We start from the raw sequence: 24,386 nt of genomic DNA on the forward strand, positions 1-24,386 counted from the left end.
CTAATCAGACAATTTTTGATAAATCTCATTTCTTCGCGCATCTGCTGAAAACTCATGCAACACTCGTTGTAGCCGTGTACAATTTTGCTCAGCAGACGACCGTCGTTAAGCAGTCTTCTGACTTGCTGCTTTGGTAAACGGGACTTGACACCTCTCTGACGTTTGCAAATGGTGTTCGCAAGACCTTCAACTTCATCGTCTGCGCGTTTGAGATTGAAGATATCACTTTATTCTTTTATTCACCTTCATTACAAATAATGCCGAGAGCACTGTTCGTTGCCGTTGTAGATTCTCTTGCCGTGCTCCGATCGCTCGACGGAAGCTCGTCGTCCTGTCTTCGGAATACCGGTCGTTGATTCATACGAATCTTGATGCGTAACCGGTTTCGAATCGATTGCGTATTAATTTTAGTCGACTGCACACACCTTGGAGTTGATCCGCGTTTTGCCTCGGCCAAATCCGAATATATGCTCTCGAGTTGGCTGGTGGACATGGCCGTCGCGAGTAATTTTTTGCGAATAATCGATCCAGCGACCGCCTTTCGAGCTCTCCTGATCCCATCGCAATGTTGACAAGCCACTTCCGTGCTTTGCGAAGAGGAGATCGATACCTGATTTTGAACAACCTTGTCAACCGAGCTCGCCAAAAGTCGCGACGATTTTACGTAGGTGCTTGTACGTCAGTGCCACGTCATTGCGAAGGAGATATTCGATAACGAGCAGCGAAAGATTTTTGTACGGCTCGCCGTTTGAGTTTCTAAGTGCGACTTTGTCCTGTGCGCAATCGAAACTCGGGTTGCTTTGCTGGCAAATCTGAATGGACAACAGGCCGTACGCTTACTTTCTTGAATCGCTCGTAGTCGCGTTGGCCCATAACGAACAGGCCCTGCTGCGAGCGGGATTTGTTCTGGTCGACTTGAACCACTAAACTCGTAGTGTCGACCGAAGCGAGCGGACGACTTAGCTCTCGCGCGGTAACTCTCCTGCAATACGACAGTCGTGTCCCTCACGCCATTCCGATGCCGATTATCGTCGCTGCCAAACAATCGCGGATATTTCCTTTGGTGATCGGTCTCCGCTCCGGAGCTGGAGCAATGCAAATTTACAGCTGCTCCAAAGCCCTGCTTGATACCGGGTTTCCATAGTCTTGATATCCTGATGAAACGTTCACCATGCTCCTCACTCATGTCACCCAAGTTTTGAGGAAACTTCCAAATGTGCGTGTAGAAAATGGACTTTCAAAGTCGTCAGACATCTAAGTGCTTGATAAGAAACCACCATGTTTGCCACAATATTTCGGTAATCCGGATCTTTAGTATTCCCCAGAAATTTAGATACAACTTCTGTGAAGGAGAACCATGCTTTTTTTTCACATCCGTCATGGTAATAAGAAATTGAATGTCTTTGGTATGGTAATAAGAAATTGAATGTCTTTGGTGAGGTCCAACAAATACACCCTCTTTAACCTTCTCGGCACTCAAGTGAGGAAACTTTTCCCGAATGTATTAAAAGCATGCACCCTTCTTTGTTGAGAGCTTTTACAAACTGTTTCATGATACCCAGTTTTATATGTAATGGGGGAAGTATAACATTAGATCTGTCGATGAGAGCAGGCTGTAAAACATTTATATAGCCAGGTCTAAGATATTCCCTCACCGGCCACTCACGTTTAATCCAATGATTTCTTCTGTCTCGGCTGTCCCATTCACACATAAAACAAGGGTACTTTGTAAATCCACATTGTTGACCCAGTGGCATATTTAGTACTTTGAAATCAACACAAAACTTGGCACTTCTTCGATGGCAGTCAGAGATCGAAAAGTGTTCACCATGATCACCAATGAATGTTTTCCATGTACATGAATAAAAATTTATAAACGTCAAAATATATTGTTTTTGCGTTTGGAGTTGGGTCAGGGTTAGGGTCAAAGTTGGGTTTTGGGTATCCCTAGATTAGGGTTGGAGTATTAAGGTAGGGGAGGGGGACATCAGGGTTGCTGGAGGGGGATATTAGGGTTGTGAGAGGGGGAAATTAGGGTTGGGTTAGAGGGATATTACGGTCGGGGTTAGGGGATATTAGGGTTGCGGGAGGGAGGATATTAGGGTTAGGGTTGGGGAGGGGGGATATTAGGGTTAGGGAAGTGGGATATTAGGGTTGGGGAGGGAGATATTAGGGTAGGGGTTAGGGGTCTATTAGGGTCGCGGGAGGGAGGATATTAGGGTTAGGGTAGGGTTATGGAAGGGGGATAGTAGGGTTGGGGAGGGGGATATTAGGGTTGGGGGAGAGGGAGATTGGAGGTGGGGTAGTGTATCCCAAGATTAGGGTTGGGGGGATAATAGGGTTAGGGTTGGGGGAAATGGGGTAGGATATACCAAGATTAGGGTTAGGGAGGGGGGATATTAGGGTTGTAGGGGGGTTAGGTTCCAAGTTAGGGTTGGATTACCTCTAACCGGGGTTTAACCCACCTCCAATCTCCCTTTCCCCAACCCTAACATCCCCTCTGCCACAGCCCCTATATATCCCTTTTCCAAACCCTAATCTTGGGATACCCTGCCCCAACTTTGACCCTAACCCACCTCCAATCCCCCTACCCAATCCTAATATCCTGCTACCCACCTCCAATCCCCCTACCCAATCCTAATATCCTGCTAACTCCCAACCCTAATACCCCACCTCTTCCAACCCTAATCTTTGGGTACCCAAACCCCAACTTTGACCCTAATCCCCCTTTTCCCCAACCCTAATCTTGGGATACCCTACCCCAACTTTGTCCCTAACCCCCTCCCCAACCCTAATACCCCACCTCTCCCAACCCTATTCTTAGGTTACCCTAGCCCCAACTTTGACCCTAACCCACTTCCAATCTCCAGTTCCCCCACCATAATATACGTCTCTCCAAAGGCACAACAAGAACAATTTATTTTGACGTTTATAAATTTTTATTCGTGTTCATGGAAAACATTCATTGGTGATCATGGTGAACACTTTTCGATCTCTGACTTCCATCGAAGAAGTGCCCAAAACTTTCCATGTGATGAGCTGCCGAAGGCAGCATAGCGACAAAAACTATGAGCTGCGCCCGCAAGGGCGCAGTATAGAGAAAGCGCGATGGATCCACCAAAGTTCTTGTTGGAGTTTTAATTGTAGATATGTCGTTAAATATATAGCGATAAACAAGACATTTGGTGTTTTAGCTAAAGGATCTTCCTCCGTAAGCTGTCATAGGCGGGCTTAACCCTACCGACAAAAATCCAAAGATTGGTATTTTGGGTAGATATAATGTAACATAAAATCTGGAAAAGTAGTGGATAAAAGGTAAGATGCAATTAAGAGAAGGAGTTGTAGTATAGATATATGACGAAGTAGATATTCAACAAAAAGATATATAGGTTCCATGTGGTACAGAATTTGAGTATGAAAGTGCTGTTCGTTGTAAACTGATATATTTATATGTATAAAAATAAAACAAAACAGATATAAATTCGTGAAAACATAATATAAGCAGAGGGAATGAATATAGTAAAATGGATATTGACTCGTTCCAAAGCAACTCTACCATAGCACCTTACGTCGTCAGGGGTATAAAGATGTAGGTAGGGCCTTAGCCTCTCCTTTTCTGTCGCAAATAACCGGTAATGCTTACACCCGAAGGAGCAGTTGCGTCTTTTTATATAATTTGGGAGTAATATCCATAGTGCTGTATTACGAAAAGGATATAAAATGATAAGATAGATAGAAGTAAAGCGCATATTTACATCATGCATATAAGGTGAGTATAACAGAAATTAATGAAAATAAAATATAATAACTTAAAGTCATTTAATGATCAATTATTTTTGTAATGGGTAATAATAACGAACCTTGGATTTGTTGATATGATGGTTGGGATGGCGATAATGGTTGAGCGTAGCTGTAATTCGAAGCTGCAGGCGATGACAAGTAGAAGTATAGTGATTTTTTGAATTTGTAAATCTTATGTTTACCGTAGTTGTTGACGACCGAATAATATGGTTGTGACGTCATAGTGCATTGTTATTTGTGTTATAGAATATGGCTCATAGTAATTAGCGTATGTTATGCTTGGTTGGTTGAGTTTGTGGCACATGGAAGCAGTCTGATGGGAAATTCCTTTCTTTGATCGAGCTCTACAGCGATGTATCTTTATCAATGGTGATATGTAAGTTAATTTGTTTTTATCTATACAAAATATAGATGTAATATAGGGTTTTGTATTAGGGCTATGGTCTGTGGTTGGTATGATGAGATAGTGGGTTAGAGTTATGTTAAGGATATTATACTCTGTGGTAGGTTAGGGTTGTGAAATGAAGGCTGGGTATGTCATGCGGTTATGAGTTAGTGTTGGTGTATAGTGTATCAGTGTGAGCTCAATTGTTATTTAAATTACAGGACATATAAAGAAAGAGTAAAACCAGGGGTGCTGGCAAAGAGATCTGTGGAAGAAGAAGACAGATATCTGTGTATGTGTGTGGGGAAAGTGCAGGAAGAAGATGGTGTGGAATCTTTTCTTGTCCTGTAGTAGAAGGTGAATTGGTTATGTGTATCAAGTTTGAAGTGATTGAGAAAATCAAAAACTTCATAAAAACTGTGTTTATAGTGGACTTTCCATCTGTAAACGGTGTATATTAACAAGAAAGAGTTGACTCTGTGTATACAAACATACATTAAACAGAAAGAGTAACAATAATATTGTAAATAGTAATAGCTATAATATCTAAATGTAAAGAAAAACAGATGTATAAGGGGTAAGATATAATATAGAATTAACAAGGTAATAAATATAGTCGTCCAAATTCAATTCTTTTTCCAAGGTGTTTCAAATTTCTTTTTTTTTGATAACTTTTTCTTTCGAAATCTTCATTTTACGATGTATCAGTTTGTTATTGGTCACTAATTGCTTTAGTTTTCTCCTAGATTTGAAACCGATGCGGAAAGGAAAAGGGTAGGTGGGATGGGTGATGCGCCGGATGTGTTTCCTATGGTCAAAGGTTTTGGAGAAAGGGTAAGTGATGAAGGTCGAATTGGTAGGGGTGGATTTCTTCTGGGTATTTCTATTGGTGATTTTGTGTCCTAATCTAATAAGTCGGTCGGGGTATCCTAATCTAGTAAGTCGTTTTTTAAATCGGTAAATGGTGTTTTGGAGATAGTGGGGGTTCGAATTGGTTCTTTGATAACGGGTTAGTTCAGTGGCAATAATTCCGGTGTAGGTGTGGGAGGGATGGTTTGAGTCGAAAGGGATATAAGTGTAAAGGGAGGCGGGTTTGAAGAAAGTATTGTAACCGATCAATCCCTTGGTAAGGGTTCTATGGTCGAAACGAAGGGTGAGGTCAAGGAAAGGGTTGTGGATGGGGTTGCAATTAAAGGTGATCTTGAAATGGCTGGGGTAAATTTGGGAGATGTAACGGGTGAAATAGGGGAGGTGTGAAGGATGGAGGTTGGATATAATAAGTCCGTCATCTAGGTATCTACGGAAGAATTGGATGGGCCAGGTCGTGGAAATTTCGGATATCAATTCTTCTTCAAATATGGCGAGGGTAAGGTCTGCGGATTGGGCGGAGTAATAACTTCCCATAGCTAATCCATCTTTTTGAATGAACAGGTTATCAGCAGGGGAGAAGTAGCAGAGTTTTTGACAGAAAGTGAAGAGATCGATAGCAAGGTTGAAGATACGGTTCGGGATGGTGAGGGTATTTTTAAGTTGGTTCAAGGCATACATGACGTCCTCATTTCTTATGTTAGTATATAAAGATTCAAAATCGAAGGTAATAATTTGGATGTTGAAAGGTGCACTGGTAAAAATTGTATTATCGAGAGCGGTGGCGATGTTATGGCTGTTTTTTGTTAGTGTGGGTGTAATGCCTATGCTCTCGAAGTGTTCGATGTATTCATTCTTCCACTCTGTCAGGATATTGCCTAAAAGTTTACCGGGTTCTACTGTAATCCAAGAATGAGCCGAAATAATAGGTCTGCCTTTAAGTTTTGGTTCATGTTTAGCGTTAAAAGGTCCTAGTCCTAGTTTGTGGGGTTTTGGGAGTAGATTGAATAAGGGGACGTGGCAGTTTTCTATGGTTCTAAGTTCTAAAAAAGCAACGTTTAATGGTCCTAGGGTTTCTTCATGTTTCTCGGTAATGGCTTTCCTATCGTAGAGTGCCCTATCTAATATAATTTCCAAATTCAAGTTGATGGGTGAGTAAATGTCTTGTTCTAATTGCCTAATGGATTCGTTGATATACCAATTGGTCGAATTCATGCAGAAACCTAAATTTTTATCCGAAATGTTAATAATTAAGTCTTTCCTATTTGTGATTTCTCTAATATGTTTTAGTTGATAATTCGAAAAGGTGGGTTTAATTTGGTTGTTTAATTTAGATTCTCTAAAATTTTCCAAGTTATCTAAGGTATTTAGTATGGCGTTCCTAACACTACCTGAAGTATAAAGTGAATGTGCTTTTGATAAGACCGAATTGAATATTTTAGGAAGTGGAAGCGGAGTGGGTTTCAGGGAGGGTTTGGGTTTTTGAATTTGGTCTCTATGGGGGTTCGTTTTTAAAAGCAAGCTAAGTACTGAATGTGTAACCTCATTTTTGAATTTTCTTGGGGATCGGAATTGTTGGGTGGGTATAAAGGAGGGGCCTAAACCTAAAATATCTGACCAAGTGGAATCCAGAGTGTGTGTTGTGAAATTGTGAAATGGGGTTTTAGGCTTATTAAATTCGTCAGTGGTATTCTTATTAATCAAATTATGTTGTGTGGTGATGAGGAGGTCATGTATGTCTCGATAATATAGGTTGATGATTTTAGTGATGGTGTTGGTCAATTTCGAATTCTTATATTTAAAATTTTTTATTGTGTCAATTTTTTCTCGAGCCAAATTCAGGTTATTAGTTAGGGTAGTAATGGAATGAAAATGGGATGGGTCGGTGATTTCGAAGGAATTGTGTTGGGAATTGTGTTGGTGGGTGATAGTAATGTTAGAATTGGAAAAGGCGAGAAGTAGTGAGAAGAAATGGAGTAGGTGAGTATGTATAGAGTGGAGTAATTTTTTTAAAGTTTTTTTATCGAAATTCGTAGAGTCAGAGGGAAGAAGATGGAAAAGTTCTGGGTTGTCATCACTCCAGTAGTTGGTAAGTGTGGAAGCGGGAGGGTTTGGGATTGATCGGTCAGGTTGACTGGTGAGAAGTGGGGTAGTTACAGTATTGCAATTGCGGGTAAGGGTGGGGGTGGTGCTATGGCGCAGGGTATCGGATAGGTGTAAGCTCCAGAAGTGAAGATTTTGGAGGGCTAGGGTAAGGGTTGGTGCATCGGTATAGTTGCCAAATGTGTAATTTTGAATATAAGAATCCGTAATTTGATAAATTTTTATGTTTAGTTTCAGTGTATCGGAAGTTGCTTGGATCAAAAAGTGGTCGGCGTAGAAATCCTCTTGTCTGATCTTCTTCAAGTATTCCTCTCTTTCGTTTTTTTCTACGAATTCTTTGATGTTGTTCCAATTTGTTGTAATTTCGTTGCATGCGTGGTATCTAATATATTTCGAAGTGTAAAGACTGGTAATTTGCCTGGACTCTAATTGGTCGATTATGGCGTGGAAAAAACAAGCGCCGTCTTTAGGTACGAAACGGGTTGTGTAGGTTTCTTGATCCAAATAAAGTTCTTGATCGTTGCTGTGAATCATCTGTAGTATGAGAAAGACTTGGGTGGTGGTGCGATGACATAGGTTGCGTGTAAGAGTTATCGGCTGAGCTTGTAAAGGTTGAATAAATAGTGGCAAAAGTTGTGTGTCTGGAGATGGTATTCAAAAATGAAATAAATTGAAAAAATTCAACTGAAAGTGACATAGTAAGGGATGCATTAGAAGTCAGCGTACAGAGAACAGAAGAGTGTAGTTATCAGATTAGATGTTAAACTATATCAATTGGTCGAGTTGGTTAACCAAGCTAAGAATTGTTCAGACAAAGATCAGATCCAGAAGCGTGATCCGAATAGATTCACAGTGATGAGCTGCCGAAGGCATGACAATTTTGACATGAAAAAACTTTATTTTAACGATATCTGGCCTAGTAGTTACACCACGTATTATGGAGGAGTTAATTAAAATTTGTTGTAGTACAACGAAAGATACTTTCTTACATTCTCAGGTAGAAATTGTCTGTCTTTACTAAGTAGCTTGCCAAGAATGGAGAAATAGCCTACCGTTTAACAGCAGTAGTTGTTGGTTGACAGCACTCAAACTGTGCGTACACTGCTGGTGACCCACCATGCATGGTGCTTCATTCTGACAATGTTGTCATACATCACAATTATTCATCATGCGCTTCTTGATTAAATATCCACGCAATGCCCAAGCAGTCTTGGTTCAATTAGGATATTACGGTACGTTGAGAATAACACCATGTAAATTGTCAACCTATTTGTTTCGTTTGACAATTTATGATCCACGATGAGCAGACAATGGACCGCCTACAACGGTAGGCCTATAAAGTAGGCTTCAAGCTTTAAAATATCAAATCTACGATACAAACGAAATGAAGGGGTCAAAAATCTTTTGACTTTGTAAACAATTTTGACAATTTTTTGACTTAAAGCTCAATTTTGTAAAAAAATAGCCCTACTAATACCTAATTCTATTAAACTAGGCATTATCAGCCCGGGTTGATGAGATGCATGGAATTATTTTTTTCACCACTGGTCAAAAGACTTCAAAAAATTCAAAATCAAACCCACCTGAACTAATAACTTCCTTCGGTCGAAAAAAAAAAACAGAATTTACCCGCGTACCACCTGGAAGACCTTCGCGTACCACTAGTGGTACGCGTACCACAGGTTGGGAACCACTGTTTTAAACAAATGCTATTTAGAAAAAAACAAAATTGTGTTTTTTTTTCAAAAGTTATATAATTATATCGTAACCTGTCTTGATATTTTCGAAAATCATATAGCATGAACCCTCGGACGATTTGCACACGAAAAGTCGATGCATACAATATGGTAGGAATGGAACCCTCGACATCGTCACCGCTTCAGCAATTAGGCCTATAAGATGCAGGCTATATATCACTTGAACCGATTGGATGTTTTGATGATGATGGCCCTACTCCATAAAAATTCTGCATATGAGGTAGACCGATAGATATAGGCCGAATAAATACTTCGGTCGGCGTAAACATGTTCGTCGCCGACTTCCATTGTTTCATAATAGTGAAATTAAAAGCGATATTGTCACGCTCTTGAGACTTGACAATGGTCCGACGACTAACATTTAACGAACACAAATGAGCAGGTCTGGCTGTGTTTCTCTGTTGTGTGAATATACTGGATACTGTTTCGCTGCAACCAGTACATGCTATGCGGAGCGGACGAAAGAAGCATGCTCTCTGTGCAGTTTATATTAAGAAGTTTGTACAAGCTCTTCGAGTGTACAGGTACGAAAGAAGGCTAAGTGTAATTATTGTGCCAAGGAAGTTGAAGGACAAATTTCGCGGATGATGAAACATACTCATGAGTGTAACAGGACCCCTATTAGCAGCAAATGCAAATTCGCTCGTCCAGTGCAATTGAACGTGAAGTGCAAGTGAAAGTGAACGCAGCTCCAGTGTCGGGAGCAGCAGCAGCAGTCAAACAGTATTGCATCAGTTTTACAGGGGTGCTTTTAATAAGGCTGCTACTAATTCTGCTTACGAGCACTTGTTTCTTGCACTGATAAGCGGTAATGTTCCATGGGAGTTTTTGGAAAATGAACATTTCCAAAAATTCTGTCTCTCGGTACAGCAAATCCCATGATCTTTTGGAGTGACGTACATGAGGATGAGGATGCACCGGACATTTCTATGCCAGCCAAGACCTTACTATCATGCTCACCTCATGTGGCCTCGTGTGAACGACTCTAGTCAGCAGCAGCTGCCACCGTTACCAAGTCAAGAAATAGGCCAAGTTGCGGAAGTCGAGAAATGATTCTGAAGATTAAAAGTCACCATTCGCTTGGAAAGTCTGACTGTCAGAAATCGAAAGACTTATTAAGGAAGTTTAATAGAATACATGCCGAGGAAGAAGAATCTGAAAAGGTTATCGATGAAATCAGCGAAGCCGAGGATGTACCCAGCGAAACTGACGATGATGATACATACCCTACGACTCTTTTGAGTCGTGTAAATGGTATATTCAGTCGACTTGAAGGGCGGGGACGATTTCATAACTCCGTCCATGATGCAGGATGCAGGACTTATTTATGGACAATATTGACGATGATGTAAAAGTAAAGCAGTTGCTGCTCTATGCTGTTCATTGTGCCGTGTTAGCCACTCTTCAATAAAGTATTCAAATAAAATAATCGTTGAATACAAGAATTTTCTTCGAGCATTCCATGCCGTGCAGTCGCAGTAATCACTGTATCGTCATTTTAGAAGGTATTCGTCATCATTAGGATATCATGGGTAGAAAATAAAAAAAAAAATAAAAAAAAAATAACAAGCATGTTTTAAACAAGGGCCAAACAAGGGCCATGTTTTAAACATGTGTGTTTTAAATTGATTTTTGTTTTTAAACAAAACCGTTATTGTACATGCCCTGGTTTGTGCTTGGCTTATCCATAACCACATTTTTATGTCGTCACAATGCTGAATAATAGAATAATAACTATGATCAGGCCGTGTTATTTTTGGCATATGCCAAAACTGCCGAAAATAACTTATTTTTGGCATTTTTCGATTTTTATTTTTGGCAGTTTTGGCATCGTCCTCTAAATAGATAGTTTCAGCCTCGAATTAGTCACAAAAACGCTTTATTTGGGCTAGTTTATCAAAAGACACCACAAAATGTGCAGCATCCACTTATAATCAGTGCCAACAAACAATAGGAAGAAGGTTAATAATAGGTTAATAATATCAAACGAAACCACAAAATGTGCAGTATTCATCGGAATCGGTGCCAATAAGCAAAAATGAAGAAAGAAAAGCCTAACAAACACGCTCAACAGCTGATTGTTACAGCTGTTGAATAGACTTGAATTTCTCGCCCAGAGAATCTGGGAATATCGGCTTCAACAGTAGCCGTTGAGGGAAAGAATGTTGCCATTCATCCACAAAAGGTTTTCAGAGCTTAAAAATCTTTGGAGGGCCGAACCGGCTTCCATGCATCATGAAAAGAGATCACTTCGCCAGTGCTATCGATCTCGTCGCGGAAAGAATTGTCTTCCCGATCCTTTTCCAGGAGTTTCCTGTGTTGTCTCTCAACAAATTTTATTTAGTAGCCCGACTATCATTTCTCCTTCAGTCTACTGATATATTCACTTCAGGTGGCTTTAATATTACAAACTCGCATGGAAGAGTCCTGGGAAGGTTGGCTTGTTTAAGAACATTGACGCAACAAGACTGTCTGGCAAAACGAGACTATTCAGCTCAGAAATAGCCAGACAGTTTGTTGCGTCACAATGTTCAACTCGATCACAATGCAAAAATCGTGGTTGATTTTGGGGGTTCCAGTTCCATGAGCAGAATATAATTTATATTTTAATAATCAGTACTGCGGCAGCTTCTCATTGATACCCGTTTTATCAAATTTAGCGCTCGACAAGCCGGTCAAAAATGGTCGTAAAATTGCCTTTGGACAAATGGAAAGTATGACGTAAACCAAATGCAGCCAGTCAAAAATGGTCGTAAAATTGCCTTTGGACAAATGGAAAGTATGACGTAAACCAAATGCAGTCAGCCGTTCAATCTCGCTGTGCCCACACCATTTATGACACCATGCTTTCACCCCTAATGGGTGTGGGCTGGACCAAGATTAAGAAACCTGCCTTTCACAAACGCTCTTCTCGCTTGTAACGCGGTCCTGTTAACACAACACCATGAACGAAATACACTATTTGGCAGGCCGTTTTATTTTTGGCATATGCCAAAAATTGCCTATTTTTGGCATTTTCAAATTTTTATTTTTGGCAGTTTTGGCATCCGGCTCCTGAAATGCCAAAAATAACACGGCCTGACTATGACACAACAGCATACATAAACTTCACAGAACCGGCTGTTATTAGTGATGAAATGCCAAATTTTAAATCACAAATTATAAAAAATCTTGACGTGATGGAAAAAAACGACTTCATATTCGTGATCAACGTGGGCAAATTATGTTATATATCACTATCTCATCCAGAAAAGAAAAACCATGTCGACCAGTGTAACCACCCAATTCCTCCGGTCGGTTTTTTACTCAATCATGTTGATGGTGAATTCATTGCCAGTGTAGCAATTGATGGCATTTATGCGCCTGATATTTCTCAAAATATCAGCATTATGGAACATTCAATCAACCATCATTTGAATATTTTGTCTAATGTCATACCTAGTCCTGGCAATGATCAAGTGTTGGATGATGGACCTTGGTGCAAAAGATGGCAGAAAACGAAGTTCTGGTAAGACAAATTCTTTGAAGTTTGAACAAATGTGTCTGCAGCTATCGATTACTTATGAGTATTGTCAATGAATTTCAGGTTTTACAGCAAAGACTGTGCTGCAGCATCTTCAACTGGTTCTCCTTGTTGTCAATGTATGAAGCTCAAAGTGAAGCAAGAAGACTCACAAATTCGTAAATTACGTAGATTGGAAAAATTGGAAGGCAGCAAGTTGAGTTCCCAGGCAGTAGTCACAACTGTTTCAAAAGAGAGGCTTCAAGCTCAAGTGTTCTTTTATATGCAGCAGTAAAGTGAAATGGAAACAATGCTTGCATCATTTACTTTGAATTTTTATGGATTTTACTTTGCCGGAAATCCATAAAAATTCAAAGTAAAATCCATAAAAATTCAAACTGCAGGATTGTGGTTGTTTGTTTTTAGGGGTGGAGATCAACTTTTCACGGCAATGAATACGCAACCGAAGGTTAATATATCTTTTCAGTAATATCTGTAGTAGGATAGGATCTGCTTCAGGAAAGAATTTAAAAGGATTGACAGATGAGATTATCTGCGCGTAGCAAATATATGCCAGTGACCCAGATATTTTGAAACTACAACTTCAGTGCGCAAAAGCATAGCAGTGTAACCGTTACGTGGTTGAACAAGGCTCCCACTGTTGCGACCTTCGCATAGAGGATGTAGGTCGACAGAGCGATCTGTCCGACTTCGGCATCAAGCATTACGCTCCCCTTTTAGTTTCCTGATACCCCATTTCATTAAGCTGCCCGCCAAGTACTGAACTACTCCAGTCTGAATTTCATACTGTTGGCTTGAATTATCTTAAGAGTCTGATGAAGTAGGGAAGCTAGCATCAATGATCTGTCGTATGACACTCTTCATAATTCGCTTGGCAGTAACTTCTGGTAGTTCAGGCGTTCCAAACTTACTGGTCACAACAATCATCATGGCAGTCTTGCTAGAAAGAGCAGTCAAGTTCGTTAGTTCTCGCAGAATTTCGCTCTGATCGCCGTGTTGCAGTGTAACACCCAAGTGATTGAGAGTACTGTGCAGAATATTCAAACAGTCAACTTCATAATCGACAGTAACAACCATTATTTCATTTCGTTGCTCAGTAGTTTCCTTCAACGAGTCGTCGCTGGCTTCGTCCACATCTTCAATTAAATGTATAACATTACATTACAGTCCTGAAGTGAGATATATTTTATAGAAGTCTTCCTTGATCTTTTGAGCATCAACCTAGGAATACTGGATGAAGGAAGGCTTTTGAGTGGCGATGGCGTAGGCTACCCTGTGAATGCTGCGCCTTGTGCTGCCCGACACACCAATCAAGTCTACATCCGGTTGCTGTACGTGACCTGCAAAAAACGTAGCGCCACAAGGAATTGGAGCAGTGGGGGCAAGCATTAGGGTCGGACGGATAATGACTGTTCATGTTTGATCACCCTGAAAATATCGATAGCGCAATCTTTTCAAAACCGATAGCGCTTGTAAAACTTCTTGTCTGTAATGTACAATTTTCTAATGGATTGTGAATATATAATTTTCTAATGGATTGTGAACATATTTCAAATAATTTTGTAGGGTGTGGTGGTGGTGGTTTCGCTCTTCGAGTATTTCCAGAATTTTAATCAGATCTTCACATTCGTCGAAGTTCATTCTGGAGGGTTGCCAGTGAACTCGGCACCTGGTGAACTAGGTACCTTCAACTCGGCACTTGGTGAACTCGGCACTTGATGAACTCGGCACTTCGTTTGACCGTAGAGTAGATGCTGTGCGATCTCTATTGTTTAAGTTTATGACAAAACAGTGTTCCCCATGACACCAATATATGTTTCACATGAACACATCGAAACTTATGAAGGCCAAAATAATCATTTTTTGCCTTCAAGGAAACGGATATTATAAATTAAATATCACCCTTTAACTATATTTTGTTAGCAGGACGTTTCCCTTATGTCACCCTTCAACCTGCTCCTTATAAATTAAATATCGCCCTTTAACTATATTTTTTTAGCAGGAAGTTTCCCTAATGTCACCCTTCAACCTGCTTCTGACCAGCTACCTGTGACAAAATCACATCACACCTTCCTATAAGTAATCAATCAGCTCATACAAAATCAGTATTGTTGTATTGCATTGAACTTATAAAATCTCTAATAAACATAACAGTAGAACTTATCAATAATTAAAAAATAGATACAAGTTGCGAATACAAATTAGTTATTATATAATCTCTAATAAACTCATGAATAAAAATAGATATATAAGTAGCAAATACAAAATGAGGATTATCAGACGGAAGCAAGACCGTTAATCTTCGCAATCTCTTTCAACAACCGAACTTATTATAACTAATAAACTAATAAATAAAAAATAGATATAATTTGCGAATACGAATTAGTTATTATAAAATCTCTAATAAACCGAACAGTCGAATTAATAAACTCATGAATAAAAATAGATAGTAGCAAATACAAAATGAGGATTATCAGACGGAAGCAAGACCGTTAATCTTCGCGATCTCTTTCAACAACCGAACTTATCTATAACTAATAAACTAATAAATAAAAAATAGATATAATTTGCGAATACAAATTAGTTATTATAAAATCTCTAATAAACCGAACAGTAGCAAATACAAAATGAGGTTTATTAGACGGAAGCAGGACCATTAATCCTCGCAATCTCTTTCAACAACCGGCGAGGGGTCTTACTTCCTTTTCTAAATTCCCTCCAGAGTTGGTATAATTGGCCATCAATCAAGCGACACTCCTTGCGGCGTCTTTTCTTGATCTTGCCATCTGAGAGGTGTGCCACCTGTTCGTACGAGAATGAGATCATCATATTCCTGAAAACAAAATTAGTTAAAATCTGATCGCTCACATCGAATTAATTAGCACTATTCGACTTACCTGGTTGTAAAGATCGATTACCGGTGGCGGCCCCATGCACTTCAATCTCAACGCATATGTCCATTAGGGTTGTCCATAATTTGGAAAATCTCAAAAAGGATGCGTATCCATGTCTCATTCTGTAGATTATTGATGAATAACGTCAATGAACCGGCAATAAGCTCATAGGAAAGTCGTTAACATTTATCTAAATGCGTTAGAAAGTTGCTGCCGTAGAGTGGGCGTGTTATCGATCATTGAACGGCGAGAAGACTAGTAATCACAAAATCACGTCTCTTGATTGGTTAATCAGCTATGCTTGAATGATCACGACCACAGCGGCTTGCTGATTATGTGCTTCTACTAGTTCAAGAAGTTCGCTAACGGCAATGATTCTGTAAGCGCATTGTACGTTGGTGATTTGATAATAAAATGAGACACCTGGTCATTGAATGTTTTTGTGTTAAAACTAGGTACCGATAGGTTTAGCAACAATAGGCTCTTGCAGGCATGACAGAGGTGAGACAGCGAATGATTGCGAACTTATAGAACTAAGTATAGATACCTATCTGATATGCCTATCTGATATGCCTGAGATTACGCCAAGTGGCCCCGCAAAGGCATATTAGACATCGCCAAACTGGTGCAGCATGCCATGCAAGATGGATTCTGGACACAATCCTGTATGCTCAGAAGATATATGTGCCGACCAGGTAGCTTACATTGGATTTCTGAAGAACAGTGTAACTACCACACCGCTTCGCTTCCATACATCCTTTTTATGTACATGTCTGGTTTTATTCATCCTTTTTATGACCATGTCTGGTTTTATTCAAGCATTCGTCGTGATGCAGCCGGTAATGAACTAAGATTCATTAAGGACATGCTTAGCAATGCAAGCAGACTGTATTTTTGCCGGTCCTGCCAACGTACTCTGTGCTTATCTTTAGACCTCTTTGCGCGGCATCACTGAGGACTTTGGCAGCACTTGCGGGTATAATTCATTATGCTGCAAGAATCTGACAAATGCCAAGACTAAATGACTGATTCATCCAGCCCTTACAGCATTCAAGACTTCAATTATATACCGCGACAGCAGCCTAATAAGATCAGACAAAGTAGTGTCAATGCCAAGCTTTATATTTGTATTCAATTATGGTACTTCCCTTCTGAAACTAGAAATTCGTTTGCCACCTGCATAAGCGCCTTTTCAATATTTCTTCGCGTGTTTTTGTGCTTTCCATCAATGAAATCAAGGCATACAGGCTACAACGGTTACCTTCACAATTAGCCACCCAGTCATATATTTAAAGATATTGTGAAGCAGCTGTTCTTTGTTCATCATGTATTTCGTAATTATGTTGATCATGTATTTCGTAATTAAACATGTTCTGAATTAATCCTAAATCATTATTTGTGGACCAACCTACAATGCGCTTACAGTATTACCGCCGTTAGCCGACTCCTTGATCAGCCGATCAACAAGCCGCCAACGTCGTGATCATTGAAGCATAGCAGATTAGGCAATCAAACTCCGTGATTTCGTGATTACTAGTCTGCATGCCGTTATATGGTCGCTGACACGCCCACTCTACGGCAGCTACTTTCAAACGCATTTAGACAAATGTTAACGACTTTCCTGTGAGCTTATTGCAGGTTCATTGACGTTTTTAAACTATAATCTATAGAATGAGACATGGATACGCATAAATTTTGAGATTTTCCAAATTATGGACAACCCTGTCCATTGTCCATGTCCATCGCATATATCAATCAATCATTCCCTATATCCGTCAAATTAGCAATACATGTACCGAGTAGACCAACACCGACGGACGGCATTGTTGCGTCACAATACAAGCGCCGATTTCACCAGGTGTCGAGTTCACCAAGTGTTGAGTTCACTGGCAACCATTCTGGAGAATACAACTGTAAACTATGACTTGCTGGAAGTTTGAATAACAGCGGGTTATCGTTGGAAAGCTGAAAGGCCGGAGCTTTGATAACCAAGGGTCCACAGATAATCTGTGTAATCCATTCGTTAAGGTTAATTTCAGAGAATACAGCTTTAATATGACGTACTGAAGTTTGAATACCATAGGTTATCCTTCGAGCCGGAGCTTTCAGAGCTTAGAGTCCTCGGATTGGCTGAATAGAGCACCCAGTACATGTACTAGGAGCTTCATTTAAGAGTTGCACTACTTCGTTCGCAGTCAGCTGCTAGCCCAAACGAAAGTAACCATACGTATGTGATGCATAGTAGCGGTTTAAAATAACAGTCAAGACTGCCCAACCACAGCGATATTGCTGCTTCGTTATATCCAGGGTTGCCATACCGTCCTTATTTCTAAGATTTGTCCTTATTTTGAAGGGCCCAGTCTTAGAAAACTCAACTGTCCTTATTTCCAAGAAATGTCCTTATTTTCGACTTGCGTCCTTATTTTGTCTTATTTTCAACAACTACAGAACTTCAATCATTTCCCTCTGGTATCTGTGTTGCATAATATTCTAAAATTATGATTTTGCGTCGAGATTTTATGACATCATGATTGAAAGGAACTGCCGTGGCATACGCACCACTTGATTTGACTTCGAAGTGGTGCAATAGCTTAGCTAGGGCAGTGAGTGGTGTAGTAGTTTCGGCTGTACCAACTTATCGCTGCGGGCGTCATTTTAGCAGTAAACAGCAGTACCAGTTTTCTGCTGTTTAGTCTAAAGCAGAATAAGCTGCGGGGAAAGCAGCATTTATGGCGTTTTTGTAATTTGAATTTGTAATTGTGAATGTCACTTTCATGGCAGTTTATTTTCTGCCAGAGATCAGAAAGACAATGTATATTTGGAAACTGCATTGATTTCTGATCAATGAATGCATCGTGCAATTCATGACTACGTACAGGGTACATCGAATTTGCGAGTGATATTGGTCGTCGGCCAGACAGCAAGTTATTAAATTTGAGGATTTTGAAAAGGGGGCCAGAACCCGTAAAACCTTGGATACGTCACTGTATTAACCTCGTTAAGGACATTTTCAAACTGCCACGAGAATAATTTAATAACAAGTTGCTGCAATGTTGATGAATTGAGCACAAAAATAAAAATTTCGCAAAGAGCCAGTCAAATTATAGATTACTAACCTACGGATGGATACGAACTCCCGCAAAACCAGTCGCTACGCTCGGGCAAGCAGTTACACTTATTGCAGAGCAATCTAAAAACAGCATAATTGGTAGCGCTAAGACTGGCGATTAGAGCGCCGAAAATTAATAAAACTGGCCTTAATCGAAAGCTAGTGTCGTACTGATTCCGACAATACAAATTAAAATTTTGTCAGGGCAATGGAACCAGCTAAAAACAGCTCACAAAATCTGAAAATCGGCATTGTTCCGAACAATCGCTTGACGAAATTGACCATTGCTATGTTAATTGTGTCGCGGCGCTGCCATTGTTGGAACAATGCCGATTTTCAGACTTTGCGGGCTGTTTAGGGGTGGTTCATATGCTCTGACAAGATTTTAATCGGTATTTTCGGAATCAGTGCGACACTAGCTTTCGATTAAGACCAATTATATTAAATTTCAGCGCTGTGGTCGCCAGTTACATCACTACCAATTACGCTACTTTTAGATTGCTCAGCAATACGAGACACTGCTTGTCCAAGCGTAACCGCCAGCAGTTGCATATCTAATATCTATCCGTAGGTTAGTTAGTAATCTATAGCCAAATCTCATGCTTAAAAAAGACATTGACAGCGACGCAGCACAATGAACATAATGATGGCCCTTTAGTGCTTGGTCAAAAAAATCACCTTATTGATAAGGTGCTCAAATGCACTTGAGCCTTCTCAGATCAGACAGAGACGAAACATAGTTGAGTCGAATATAATTGCTTCCTTCATCGGGAGCAATACACAGGACATAAAATATGAAATCGAAATGGTAATTCAAACCAAACAGACCTAGCATATGTAAGCATGCTGACCCAAATCGCATGACTAAGGACCAAGTCATCCGCCTTACTATATATATATTAGCACTGGACCAATAATCGAGTATTAGGCCATATCACCCAAGAGTTTCACAGCGAGGGAATTGAAAATGACTAGACTCAAATCATAACTAATGAAGTAAAATTGACTTGGACTCGTGTCGGTAGGGAATTGAAATTGACTCGACTATACTCAAACAGTGGCGTATCCAGGAGTTTGAGGGGGTCGGAACCTCTTTTCAATATCTCAGAAATTTATGTCAAATATATAGCCTCATATAGTTTTGATTTATGAGGTCAACATAGTCGATTTTTTCGTATGATGGGGCGCCATAATGTTACTAATGGGGTATTGAACCCCTACAAAACATCGGAGTTATGCGCCAAATGAGTCGGAAGGATGAAAAAGACATTACATTTCGCTAATTTCGAACGCATTCTGCGCTTGCTAGCTACATTTCAGCTATGGCAGTTCCTGACGTTCTCAACTTTCTTCCCTCGATTTCCCTCTCTCACTGTAAAATCGATAGACGCATTTTAGGAAAATCTACTCTAATTAATCGACACGATATGTAATTGCAAAGACGAAGTTGTCGGCAATCAACATCACCAGCGCATTCGCTGCACCTGCTCGCCTTGAAATCACAAGGATTGCACGGCGCGTTGTTAGACCAGCGAGACGCGGACATATGACACCAGTACGACAATGCCGTTCTCAAATCCACATTGTCTTCGCGATTACCGACGAGAAATGGTCTACAATTGACATTCACATTCCCGATCGTTAGGTGGCTTGCTGTCGTTGAAATACATGCCCTTTGTCGCCGCTGAACGCGAGAATGGAGTAGGCCTAGTAGTAAAGCTAACTTGATGATTTCGGCTGACAAGTTTCTCTGTCGCTCCAGTTATTATCCGAGTGAGTACTCTGTACTTTGTAGTAATTGACTGACTTGCGCGCTAGGCAATTCAAGTCCAATTATCTTCGCGTGGAAAAATATCTCCCCTCTTCTTTCATTATCTGCATCCTGCAATGAAAGCAGAGGCTTTCCAATCTGATTGTAGGGGTCTCTACACCGATGAGCTCACCGGTACACTTGCCAGTCGCTACCGGAGGCGGACACAGTTCCGCACCAAAGGTCTCCATACCCGAGGAATAAACGGCATTGGAGATACTGTAACTGCGTAGCTTGGAACCTGCTGTAGTTGCATATGCAGCTCGATCTTCATTCCACCTGTAGAGCCCTTGCAGAAGATATGCCTGGAAAGGGGCATTGGCACACTGACCTGGAATAAACCTGTTCAAGTGCAAGTAGACTCAAAGTGGGGCCTCTTGCACATCGATAGATTGGTAATATGCCCCGCCTTCTGCACAAATAATCAGGAACAGTAACGCAAACCAGATACTTGCCTCTCTCTCCCAAATCTGCCAAATTCGAGAGGAGTCAAGTAGGGGAAATCCAAGTATCTCTTCCTTGTGAACTTGCAAAGGTCTTGATCAAATCGTGTGAAACTGCAAATGTCTTGATCAAATCGTAAACAAGTGATTTGAATTCTTGTCGTTCGCGATTTGAGAATCCAAGTCCGTCCGACAGTTTAAGTATCCGTCCGACTCCGGAGAATCTTGTCCAACTATCCGTATTGATTACAGTTGTCGAAGAATCAAAATTATACATTTCAGTTACATGCACTAGAACATCACCAGTTGCATCTGTGGAATAAAGGAATGTGAATGAAACTAAAATTAGACTGGCAAGTACATGAACTTGGAGCAGGTTCATAAACGAAGATTTGCAACTAAATGAACTAATATCAAAGAAAACTCACATCAATGACAATCATTGACATTATTAGCACAGCAATGATAACTCACAGTTATAATTGAAAAGGCAAAGAAATCACATACATCATTTCAACAGTGTTGAACAAATAAATATCAAAAAGTAAAATATCTAATTGTCACTGCAGGACTTCACAATCATCAGTGATTCTTCGGTGGATGCAGACAGTTTCATTCGCATTTTGCTGAGAGTATTACCACAATAGATGAATGCACGCTCACTCGAGACACTCGGCGCCGGAATGCACAAAACACGTATTACCAATGATATATATATACAATGATTGGAAACTGCCACGCCCCCTAACGCTGTAAGGTTTACTCCCGCCGAAATCAGCGTGTGCGCGGATAAGGTTGACTGCGTACACTTCATTGAGTATTGTTGACCGTGGTGCAGTACTGCCATCACTGTTGCTGGCATATATTTCACTGTTTTTTCGTTTGTTGGTTGATTGTTAATAGGTTTTGCGAGCATAGTGATACAGTACTGCATACTAAGGTCTAATCAAACTCCCGCCAATGCGCAATGTTCAGGTACTGACTAGCTGCTTAGGTTTTTGCATCTGTGGATGAGCGTAAAAAAGCTTGGAAAATTAAGACAGATTGAGATTCGAACACTTGTAAGCATCAATTACGCCATCTGATATCTTGAAAGCGAAACTGATTAAGATGCTTGTGTGAGTAATCTTATTTCTGGTGGGTGGCCAACCTGAAAATTCGATGAGACCGATTTAACAGAAAGCAATTTTATTGAAGGCTACTATAATAGATATAACTCTTTTTTCTCACTAATAGTTGATTGATGAATTGTTGGTTGCGTCAGAATGGGGAGATAGTGTTGCATACCAGGGTGTGCTCTGCCAATGCGCATTTGTTTAAAGTTCCAGCAAAACGTTTTTGCAATGGAGCCAAATAGGCCTGTGAATGGGCGGAAAACCTTGAGAAATTTATCAGGAGCATGCATCAAGATCCGTGGCTGGATCAATTGTACAAAAAAGACGATTTAAAGATTTGCGAACTTCATTCGCGTCATCTGATTTGTTGAAAGGTGAGGAAATGATTCTATACTGGGCTCTTCATCATTGCATAAGCACTACACAGTGGTGGACTACCTTGACTATATATTTTGACTCCTATGGTGATGACTGGTAAAACTGACAAAACGAGTTTCGTTTCGATTTCTAATGCATTTGCTCTTGCGGACAGGACACAAATCGATCAATTTGAAAGTTGGAGCAATTCCAACCTTAAATTTGCCTGTAAATTGGCCAGATTGTGTTCTCATGACTTTATAGCAGTGTCGAAGACTTCATCGTGAATATTTCTGCAATGCTGTTCACTGTGATGTTTCATGTGTCTAACTACTTCTGATTTCTGCATTTTCAGTGAAAGAGAATATTGTATTCAGTACAACGTTTTCCTTGGGGAGTCGAGACCTGTAGATGATGATGAACCAGCTACACACGCTCTTCAAGTTTATGCCAGTGGCCTGGTGACGTCTGTTTCCAAACCCTTGGCATACTATGCAACACAGTCGGTGGCTTCATTTCAACTTTCGAGTATATTCTGAAAATAAGTCGGCATCTTGAAGGATTGTGGATTTCGGGTTGCTGAATTTATTGCTGATGGACTCAGTGCAAATCGCAAGATGTTCCAAGAGCTGAATAACTTGAACTTAGAGTATCCTTACAAATGCAGAAATATATTCAACCCCCAGCATGAGATATTTTTGATTTTCGACCCTCCCCATTTGTTAAAAACCGTACGCAACAACCTCTACGCCAGCCGCACTGGTGGTACGAAACTTCTCAACAAGGATGGTAAATTTATTCGATGGCGGCATTTTACGGCTGTTTGAACCGACGGAATTGAGATGCTGCAAATTGACGGATGCACATTTTCGTATGCAAAGCTTGGCAAAGATGCGGGATATTTTTGCTGCTCAGCTTCTGTCTAATAGTGTTGCGCTCATTATGCGAGCGAGGAGAGGTGAGGCTATAGAAGCTTCTGCATGGTTTGCCGGTATTTACAAGTGGTTCGACATTATGAACACATCAACCAAGTTCAGATACAGCGCCGACTTGAAGCCATATTGCATTTAATAACCCTGAACAGGTACGGTCAAATGACCGAATCCATATTCTGCACTACAGATATTAATGAATTTGGTGACACCTTGATATCATATAAAATTACAGAAAAAGGATGTTCCCCATCCTACCAATGATTCGGGCAAGAGCAAGCACAGATGGACAAACATCTAAACAAGGCAGATTTCATCAAGAGTGCATATAGCATCATTCGAGTCGTAATTGGCCATTTTTGAGCCAACGAAAGCGAGTGTACTGCTGCAATTTTGAAGGTGACAAAAATTGACATCTAGCACTGTTATTGCCTAAAAAAATCACGCATAAACAGTTTTTGTTGTCCACATGGTTATTTTTTCATCGATCTAGTTCTTTACAGTTGCATATTAATGTTACTTTTTTCAAATGCATGCATCATTATTTCGGTCATATACACACGAATTAGGGATTTGAGGATTAAATTATGTATTCGCAAATGTTCCATCTGTGAAGTGTATGTATCTTGTTTTATCTTTATCATTCCTCATTTCTTTACATGACATGATGGAATCCTGAAAATTCAATTCTGTATTGTAAGGCATCGAGATTTTGTGGAATGATCATGGATAGGTTACTTTTTTCAGAGGTGGGTAATGTATGCAGCGTTGGTACTGAAGTAGTGGAAGTATTGCTACAATGATCTACTCAGGTTCAAATAGAAGTAGCGAAAATATAAATCCGTGGAGTACTTTTAAAAAGTTCTAAAATTAGATTTGGTTGTTCGCTCGGAGTCAGTTGGAAATATTCACTTTTGAAATTGCAGGGTGAAACTTAGTGACTACCGCAAAATCACCATTGAATATGTGGGTGCTATTTTCAAAAACCTTCAAAACCCAGGGATATCTAGATATCACTGGCAAAAACCAAGTTGTGTTTTTGTTGGGTGAGTACCCAGCAAACACCTAATAGTCGTGGGATATCCAAGCAGGGTACGAGTGTCCGGTGTCCCGATTGGATAGTCGGGGGCATATGCTGGGATACCCATGGTGGGACATGTACGACTCGGATATCCATGGATATACATATGGACAAGCATTAAGGAGAGTCCACTGAATATCCAAATCAAATGCCCCATGGATGTCATAAAATGACCGTCTGTGGATAGTTTCACTTTGCTTTCAGCTAAA

The 24,386-nt window shown here is 40.3% G+C and overlaps 1 long non-coding RNA gene across 4 annotated transcripts; it reads left to right on the forward strand.

The window, feature by feature from the left end:
* Window positions 1-4,183: 4,183 nt before the first annotated feature.
* LOC145435697 (uncharacterized) lies at window positions 4,184-7,686 on the forward strand. Of its 4 annotated transcripts, none has more exons than XR_013913963.1 (5): window positions 4,184-4,543; window positions 4,933-5,020; window positions 5,480-5,552; window positions 5,618-5,699; window positions 7,090-7,686. It is a non-coding gene; the product is annotated as an uncharacterized LOC145435697 (long non-coding RNA). The 4 variants fall into 4 exon arrangements; XR_013913962.1 differs by having other exon boundaries at window positions 7,388-7,686; XR_013913961.1 differs by having other exon boundaries at window positions 4,184-4,511; window positions 5,618-7,686.
* Window positions 7,687-24,386: the final 16,700 nt, after the last annotated feature.

Source organism: Botryllus schlosseri, chromosome 3, assembly GCF_051294905.1.
Source record: "Botryllus schlosseri isolate E-star chromosome 3, Bs_hap1, whole genome shotgun sequence".
Lineage (NCBI taxonomy): Eukaryota > Metazoa > Chordata > Ascidiacea > Stolidobranchia > Styelidae > Botryllus > Botryllus schlosseri.